The sequence below is a fragment of the Pseudorasbora parva genome, chromosome 20 (assembly GCF_024679245.1).
Source record: "Pseudorasbora parva isolate DD20220531a chromosome 20, ASM2467924v1, whole genome shotgun sequence".
In the NCBI taxonomy this organism is placed as follows: Eukaryota; Metazoa; Chordata; class Actinopteri; order Cypriniformes; family Gobionidae; genus Pseudorasbora; species Pseudorasbora parva.
In genome coordinates, this window is record NC_090191.1 from 5,957,207 (window position 1) to 5,966,756 (window position 9,550).

Consider the following 9,550-nt stretch of genomic DNA (forward strand, 5'->3'; position numbering starts at 1 on the left):
TCATCTGTTGCAACTTCATAATAACCATCCAGATAATGTTTATAGACAGTTTACAAACCAACTAGTAACCCTTAACAAAGTGTTAGGAATATTTGGTCTGTCTATCTATGTAATGTTTATAGATGTTTTAAAAATGGTTTCTTAAAGTTTTACAAACATTTTTTAATCATTACCCGTTTATCTGTAGAAAGTTAGCCATGTCCATTTTGCTTGGGGCCCCCAAAATCCTTCTAACCGCCCTGGCTGAGCCTGCATGAGCGGCACTAAAAGGTTATTGTCGCGGTTGTCGAGTGAGACTTAACGTTGTCGGAAAGGTATAACAAACGGACGATCATAAACTGTTGATGGCAGTTAAATTAATATTGTCTTTTTTTATTAGACTATTGATATTGACTGGTTTGAGTTCTTTATTGGTATAGGCAAGGAAAATGGCCTCAAACGCACCAAAATGCAGGAAATCACATCTACGAAATAAAAAAAATTCTTGGGGGAGAAACCCCCAGACCCCCCTGCAAAAAAATAGCCCCACCTATTATATTTTTCCTGAGCAGAACATAAATACCGCTAGGGGGCATTGAAATAATAATGATAATGGCAATAACAATAATATGTAATTGGACAGATCATGAGGGGTGGGGGTGGGGTGGGTGGTTTCGGTTGGGGGGGGGGGGGGGGTTCCCTTTTTTAGGTCAGAGCAACTGCCCCTCAAAAATCCTGTGCACGTCCCTGCTTTGGTGTGTTGAATGCTATAATGGGCCTTCTTGACAATGTGTGGATGAAACTCCCTAGCAAGCACTGCCTGCAGTTACAGTTAAACTTTGACGGTCTCCCATTGTTTAAGAGTAATAACCAGCAGCTGTGGCCCATTCTAGGTTTATTGAAGGAAGTAGGTAAATGTCCCTTCATGATTGGCCTTTTCGGAGGGGATTGCAAACCCAAATCACTCACAGAGTACTTAGGGGACCTGGTAAGCGAGTTGAGTAGTCTTCAGTCCGGGTTTTGGTTCAAAGGAAAGCAGTTTTTTCTGCGAGTCTGTTCTGTTGTGTGCGATGCTCCGGCCCGGGCTTTTGTTAAAGGAATTAAAACTCATTCAGGCTATTCAGCTTGTGATAAATGTGTACAGCCGGGTGTATATATAAGAAATCGCATGACTTTTCCACAGACTGACTCCACCTTAAGAACAGATGCTAGTTTTAGGCAAATGTTGGATGAAGATCATCATGTAGCAATGTCTCCTCTGACTGGACTTGGTATCGACATGGTGCTTGATTTTCCTCACGATTACATGCATTTGGTGTGTCTGGGGGTTGTACGTCGGTTGTTTGACCTGTGGTGTAGTGGGCCTTTGCCAACTCGCTTGTCTGGTCAGCTGGTTAAAGCACTATCGCAGAACCTACAGGAACTGAAGAATTACATTCCATGTGAGTTTGCTAGAAAGCCTAGAGCTTTTGAGGAAAGAGGGAGATGGAAGGCTACAGAGCTACGTCAGTTCTTGCTGTATACAGGCCCTGTTGTTCTCGTAGATGTTCTGGCTGCTCCAGTCTACCACAACTTTATGCTGCTGTCGGTTGCTATTTTTATGCTGGCTAATCCTGAGGTGGATGTAGGGATATGTGACTGTGCAAAGACTCTACTTGTATCATTTGTTGAACATTTTGGCAGACTTTATGGTGATGGTTTTCTGGTGTACAATTTGCATGGCCTTATTCATTTGAGCGATGATGTTAAGAGACATGGATGTATTGATGTGATATCTGGGTTCCCTTTTGAGAATTTTCTTGGAGAGGTAAAGCGCATGGTGAGGGGCCCAAATTTCCCTGTTGCCCAGATTGTCCGTCGCTTGTCTGAGCGTACCAATAACAGAAGGGTCCATGATGGCCATGTGAATGCTGAAACCGTATTAAGGAAAGCACATGTTGGTGGGCCCGTACCACAGGGTGTTCGAGGAGGAATACAGGAGTTTAAAGAGTTGCATACGGATCAATTTTGTGTTAAAATTACGAAGGGGGACAACTGTATTAAAATAGGTAGTGACATTGGCTTGCTTCAGAATATCATTTTGCTTGAAGGTAATATGCACTTGGTGTACTATCAGTTCCATGCTGTTGAGCCATTCTACACATATCCCCTGAGTTCATCTAGCTTGGACGTGTTTCTTCTCTCACAGTTGTCAGATAGTTTGAAGTGTGTTAAAGTTAATGATGGCCTTCGTAAATATGTCATCCTCCCTTTCAAAGACAAACATGTGGGAATGCCTTTGTTGCATTTACATTAAGCTTAAAGGATCACGTCACTTAAAATGAAAATTTCATGATATTTTACTCACCCCCATCTCATCAAATGTGTTCATGTCTGTCTGTCTTCAGTTGAAAAGTGTTTATTTAGGAAAATATTCCAGGATTTTTCTCCTCATTGACTTTCATGGCAAACAAAATGTTATTAGATCAATGTAGTTTCAAAGGGACTGCTTCTGATGCTCTGCACGATCCCAGATAAGGAATAGGGTCTTATCTAGACAAACCACCGGTCATTTTGAAAAATTAAATGTATACTTTTTAACCTTATTTGCCGCCTTTACCAAAAAGCCTTTACCAAAAACAGTATTTTCAACATCAAAATAGTCTGACATTGTTGGTTTAGCATGATGGTTTTGACGTGATTGTGCAATCAGTGGTGAACCGCAGTGCAAGAGCAATTTAGGGTAAAAAAAAAAAAATTATTTGCTAGATAAGACCCTATTACATTTACATGTAAATGTATTCCTCATCTGGATCACACAGAGTCTCTGAACTTTCCTTTGAAACCGCATTGATTTGGAACTTCAACATGTTGGTTGTCATAAGTCAGTGGTGTGGAAAATTTTTGTTTTCTTCAAACTTAATTTATTTTCGACTGAAGAAAGAGAAATAAACATTTGAGATGGGACTGAGTAAAATATAAGAACTCATTTTGAAGTCAACAAATCCTTTAATTGTTGTGTTGAGGTTGTTTTTTAAGAGCAATGGTTCCCAACCACATTCCTGGAGGCCCACCAACAGTGCACATTTGGCCTCCAGGAACGTGGTTGGGAACCACTGTTTTAGAGATTGTTCTGGGTTATTAGTTATGCCACTGATTACCAGTTAGGCAGGATTTTCACCTGATTAGTGATGTGTGATTCGTTGCTGATCATAATTGATGCCTAATTTAATGTTGTTTTTTTATAAATGTTGCTGTATATTAATGTTCTTGTTCTATAGCTGGCGACCTATATTTCTTCTTCTTCTTTATAGAATGTATCATGTTGTGGAGTTTGTTAGCTCAAAGGAGGTTGAGGTTGTCCATACTAATTGGCTGAAAGGAGACCAAAGTTTCTGGCCCCCTTTTTTATCTCTTGCAAAGCTGCGTAGGTCAACTAAAGATGGTGTGATGCCAGGTGCTGACTGGGCTCAATTCAGGGTCCGTGTGATGTATTCACATGGTAGAGTACTGCTTTATTCTCAAATTACACAATTCCACACTTATTTAATTGAAGCCTTACTGCACCAAAAACATGAGCCTGATTTGCATTTGTGTTGACAGACGTTTATGAGGTTGCATGTGCAAAGCTGCTAGAGGCCACATTGACCTCTGATCTAAATACAGATGAGGATGAGGACAACAGGCCAGAGTACTTAAAAAGAAAGAATAGGTAGGAGTGGCCCATAATTTCCTTCAAAGCATTTGAATGACCATGTTAAAAGTTACAATACACCTTTGCAAACAATTAGGCTGCAAGCTAGAGGGCCTTACAATGCACCCCCTCTTGACATAAATTATATTTAATACATTTAAAAAGTTGGTTATTATTCACTGCAATGACAAACTGACCTTCCAATATAATCAATGTCAGAGGCTGTAAAAGAATAGCAAGCAGCAGTGAAGAGGAGGAAGAGGAGCAAGGGATGACTGCTGCACCTCGTGCCCCAACCAAAACTAAATCTTACACCCCCCTTGCACCAGCCCCCTGCATCCCATCTCTTGGTGGTAGGCCTGTACAGTGGTTTCCATTAATCTTGTATTAAGCATCTGGGTGAAACTAACATAACGGCCATTTGCACCTTTGTGACGACTCTAGGTGAAGGGAGTCAGCGAGCTGGTCAAGGTTTTTGGTCCCCTTGCCATATTTCAGAGACCACAGTTCATTCCCCTTCAGCTGCAAACAGCTCGGCAGACACCCCAACCCATGCAACAGCTGGCAGAAGTCAGTCATCGGGCCTAACTGTTTATCAAGTAAGAAGGGCACCAAAGTTTGAATATTCTATAGCTGGTGGGGGGAGGAATACTTTGGTATATGAATGATGAGATTACAAAATATATTTCTTTCTTTCCTTTAGCACACCCCACAAATACATGACACACAAAACAGGTCTTGTGAGGGGGCTGTGCCCACAGGTAGGATTTCACTAGGTCAGTGGGCTTCTCCCTCTTCAGTGAACAACACACCAGCTAATCCACCACCGTGGTCTCCAGTCTCCACTACAAACAGCCCGGTAGCCCCAACCCATGCAGCAGCTGGCAGAAGTCACTCATCAGGCCAAACTGTTTATCAAGTAAGAAGGGAAAGAAATCTGTTCAATAGCTTATGGAAACAAAAAATCACTTTTCTATATGTGTGACGAGATTAAAGCATCGAAAAAATTTTTTTTTTTTTTTTTTTTTTTTTTTTTAAGAACACCCCACAAGTGCATGACATGCAAAACAGGTCTTCTCGGGAGGCTGTGCCAACAGGTGGGAATTCTACAAGTGATCTCTCTTAGTTTACTCTGACATATCTATGTACAATGTTTTGCTACTAATCTGCTCTGCCTGCTTTTTCGTGTGTTTTACAGCAATTGCCAAGGAGATTTTAGTACAACTTGAATCTATCAAAGAGCAGCAGTTGCACATCTTGTTGCAGCTTCAAAAAATTTCCAGCAGTCAAGCAATTCCAAACACCACACCAGACCCAACACATTTTAAGCTCCCAGTTTCAACTATTGAGGAGCTACAATGTTTGGAAGAGACATTAAAGAATCCAGAGGAGAAGAAGAATTTGGTGAGTTAAATGATGCATCAGATCATTCCTAAAATCAGTCCCCACTCTCACTCATGCTTCGAGATGTGATTAATTCTGGATTAATCCAGAAGAAAAGACCCACGTGAATCAGAATGCACAGCAGTAATATTTAAAAAAACAGTACAAGGGTTGGTGAGGGTCCACACATATGCTGGTTACTGCATGAGGATTAAAATTGCAAAATACCCTTAATATGGATTTATTGATCTAATTAATATTAATATTGGAATTTGATGGACTTAAAAAGGAGAGAAATTAATACTTCAGTTCATCATGCATTAAAGAGATGTTTAAAATCTTTACAAAATATTTATATTTAATAAATATTAAATACATTTAATATTTTTGATAAATAACAATAAATAATGTTCATTCAACTTAAAAAAAAAAAGTATTATAATTTTCAAGAAATCCTGAAAAAATATCACCCTTTCCACAAAAATATGAAGCAGCAAAACTGTTTTCAGCAATGATAATCAAATGTTTGAGCATGAAATCAAATGGTAATGATTTCTGAAAGATCATGTGACGGGTTAAAAATTCAGCATTGCATCACCGGAATAAATAATTTCAGTATATTAAAATTGTAATTTTTAAAAAAAATTTTTTATCAATTTCACAATATTGGTGTTTTACTGTATTTTTTGATCAAATAAATGCAGCCTTTGTGAGCAGAAGAGAATTTAATAACAATTCTATAATTTAACCAAGTTGATTCGTGTAGCACTGAAAACCGAAAGCTAGTATTTTAGTCTATAAATGTTTAAATATGGATATTTTTATTACACAAATGCACTGCTTCAGAAGGCCTTTATTAACCCCCGGAGCTGTGTGGATCAGTTATATGATGGTTAGATGCACTTTTATGGACCAACAAAAGGCACTGGCATTTTAAAGCTGGGAAGAGCCAGGACTTTTTTAAATATAAATTTAAATAACTCAGATTTTATTAATTTGAAAAAAGAATGTCATATACACTTGGGATGACCTGAGGGTGAGTAAATCATGGGCTAATTTTCATTTGTAGGTAAACTGGGCCCACAAACACAGTAGATCCCACAACCCCCACAAACAATTTACATTTTAATAAGGGAAGACTTGAAAACCCAGTTTGTGAGCCTAGCGATTTGTAAAAACTGTATTTTATTTTAATTTGGCAGGGCAAATCCCAGCATCTTCTCTAGTTTATATGAGAAGGGTTCTGCCACATTGGTAGTTTGAGCTCTATTGGCCTGTGGTTCACAAACTGGTTTTTCAAGTCTTCCCTTATTGAAATGTAAATTGTGAGTGGGGGGTTGTGGGGGTTGAAGAGAGAAACATACAGGCGTCGTGATTTACTATCTAACAGGGGACCTGAGTCAGTGTGTGTGTGTGTAACGTAATCACTATTCAATAATGACCTGCAATTAATACATTAGAGAGCTATTTCTGCTTGATTTAACCCTTTAAACTCAGGTATTGCTGTAAAAACTCTAAATCTTTACAGTGTGTTTGTGATGATTAGAAATGTCACAGCAAACACACAGGCGTCGTGATTTACAATCGGGGACAGATTTTACTCCTTTAAAAAAAAAAAAAATCTAGCGGATCACATGCCTGCATGCTATATTCCTTAAATAACTAATGATTTACATGTCTTTTGTTTCAGACTGTTCTCCTTGGAATGGTCGGAGGCATGACTCTTAAAGACACCGTGGGGCGGGTCTTGAAAAGAACAATGAGTACCTCACTGGCGAGACTCGTTAATTGGAGTGGGGCCAACCGAAAGCCTGCATTCAAAGGGCTTATTTTAAAAAGTGTGGTTCTGGGTGAGTGTCAGTGCTGGACAACTGCAATGTGGTGACATCCAAACTAAGTTTTGGTGGTTGCTGAGTAACATCACGTGGCGACGCTATCACTTTTTCTGTCATGTTTTTCTCAGATGCAGTCCGCCGGAATGCCCTCACCAAAGATTCTTCCGAAAAGGAAATAGAGCTCCTCATCACCAGGTGGCTGCAGCTAGCCTCTGATAGGGATGGTGGCAGAAGCCAGAGGGCGATGAGACAGACCACGTAGACAACTCAGAACTGCGGTGTACCAGAATTAAATGTTTCAAAGTTGAAAATATTGAGGCACTCCTTGATTTTACATTAAAGGGTTAGTTCATCCAAAAACGAAAATTCTGTCAATAAGTACTTACCCTAATGTTGATGGACACCCGTCAGACCTCCGTTCATCTTCAGCCACAAATGAAGATAGGCCTTCATTTACACCAATGTCATTTCCTCTCTCAAGACCCATAAAAGGCACTAAAGCCGTTACAAAGCCATCTCACTACAGTGATTCTACAATAATTGATGCAACGAGAATAGTTTTTGTGCGCAAAAAAACAACAACTAAATAACTACTTGTATAGTGATGGGCGGAATTCAAAACAGTTTTGAACTGTCAGTGTAATAATTCAGATCGCCGATGTCACATGATTTCTGCAGTTATCCGCGTAATAAATCACAATGCTGATTCATAAAGGTTTGAAACTTTGTTTTGAAATCTGCCCATCACATTATAGTCGTTAGTTTTTCTGTGCAAAAAAACTAAATATTCTCGTTGCTTCATAAAATGATTGTAGAGCCGCTGTAGTGAGATGGGCTTTGTAACGACGTCTTTAGTGCCTTTATGGGTCTTGAGAGAGGAAATGACATTGGTGTAAATGAAGGCCTATCTTCATCTTTGTCTGAAGATGAACGGAGGTCTGACGGGTGTCCAACGACATGAGGGTAAGTAATGACATAATTTTCGTTTTTGAGTGAATTAACCCTTTAATGCTGTTGTGATATTTTAATATCTGTTATTAAAAATGTGAGTTGTGAGCAGTGTTTGATAAATGAAAGACGTTATGGGAGCGTGTATGCTCCAGCAGCTCCAATAAAAAGCATTAAACATGAAAACTGTCTTGTGATGTTTTATTTTAAGTGTATCTTGCATAATAAACGGCTGCTCAGCCGTTTAAGTATTAATGAATGGAAATCCATAATGTTTAATTCAGCCCAAACATTTGAGAGTGGTTTGGAGGGGGGCTTTACTTTCTCTCACTCGGGCCGCGTTATATCCGAGCACTCGGGCCGCGTTATATCCGAACACTCGGGTCGCGTTATATCCGAACACTCGGGCCGCGTTATAACCGAGCACTCGGGCCGCGTTATATCCGAACACTCGGGCCGCGTTATAACCGAGCACTCGGGCCGCGTTATATCCGAACACTCGGGCCGCGTTATAACCGAGCACTCGGGCCGCGTTATATCCGAACACTCGGGCCGCGTTATAACCGAGCACTCGGGCCGCGTTATAACCGAGCACTCGGGCCGCGTTATAACCGAGCACTCGCAGAGCAATCGGACCTAGATTCATGCCGAGGATCGGCCGAGTGTTTTAGCCTTAATTGGGCCGCTTTCGGCCCGCACAAATTTTGCTACCTGGGACATCATAAGACGACAAGAAAACACTAAATAAAGATGAAACACTCACCTCAAATCATATTTGTAGAGGTTTCTTCTCGTTGCTCTGAACTGTTGTGTTGAAGACTCTGAAATGTCACTTCTACAAGGAAGGAAACGTTTTTAGGTTAGAGGCAGCACATGTCAGCACATGTCTCTGATCTGGTTGGTTATTCAGAGAGACGCATTCTCAGATACTGTGCTGAACATTTTTAGAGGTTTGTGAAAATGTGCTTTAGACAAACAGTCCCCTTGGAATTATAAGATTCTATCTAACATTTTTGTCAAAATTGAGTTATTCACATATTCTTATTCTGTGAAAACTTATTTACATTATGTAATGTTTTTTTAAAGTTGTGTACATTTTGGGACTTGTTATCAAAAAAAGAAAAAGGTTCTATCTACAAAGTCGAACTCTGACTTGGCTCTATAAGGTTCTATCTACGTGAGCCAATCAGCACGCAACGCAAAGTTTTTAAGAAACCTCAAGATTGACAATTTTATTTTCATTTTTTAAAGTCTTACACTGTCTCAATTTTTACAATATTAAGACTTAAAGGTCAAATAGTCAACAATTTAATTGATAGGGTTTAATTACAAAAATAAATGTTAGCATGTTATTTCAGCCATAATGATGTCTAGAGAAAAAGCCATTTAACCTGGCCCACTATAGGTGGAATAAAATCTTGCTCAGATGTATTACAGTTGTCTAAACAAAAGAAAGATTGACAATTTCTGCAATAATATCTGGACTATGCGCTGGAAAAAATATTTTGACCTACCTTGCTTAATTTGAAATGTCCTAAATACATGGAAGTGCTAAAAATATTAAATAAATGTAATAGAAAGGATAAAACTGTACTTTCTAACATGTTGAGACATTGTTACAACATTAGCTTTATGTTTAATGTTAATTAAATCATGTTTTGGCAGATAGAACCTTATAATTCTTAGCGAAAAATGTGTTTTTAGAATTAGGTTCTATCTGCATTTGACCCAT

The 9,550-nt window shown here is 39.2% G+C and overlaps 1 protein-coding gene across 2 annotated transcripts in view; it reads right to left on the reverse strand.

Annotated features, from left to right (window-relative positions):
* LOC137049210 (NACHT, LRR and PYD domains-containing protein 3-like) overlaps positions 1-8,655 on the reverse strand; it is a 56,982-nt gene extending 48,327 nt beyond the window's left edge. For both annotated transcript variants that reach the window (XM_067427673.1, XM_067427672.1), the window contains exon 1: positions 8,582-8,655. The gene's annotated coding sequence lies outside the window, so the exon portion shown is untranslated. The remainder of the gene's footprint in view (positions 1-8,581) is intronic.
* Positions 8,656-9,550: the final 895 nt, after the last annotated feature.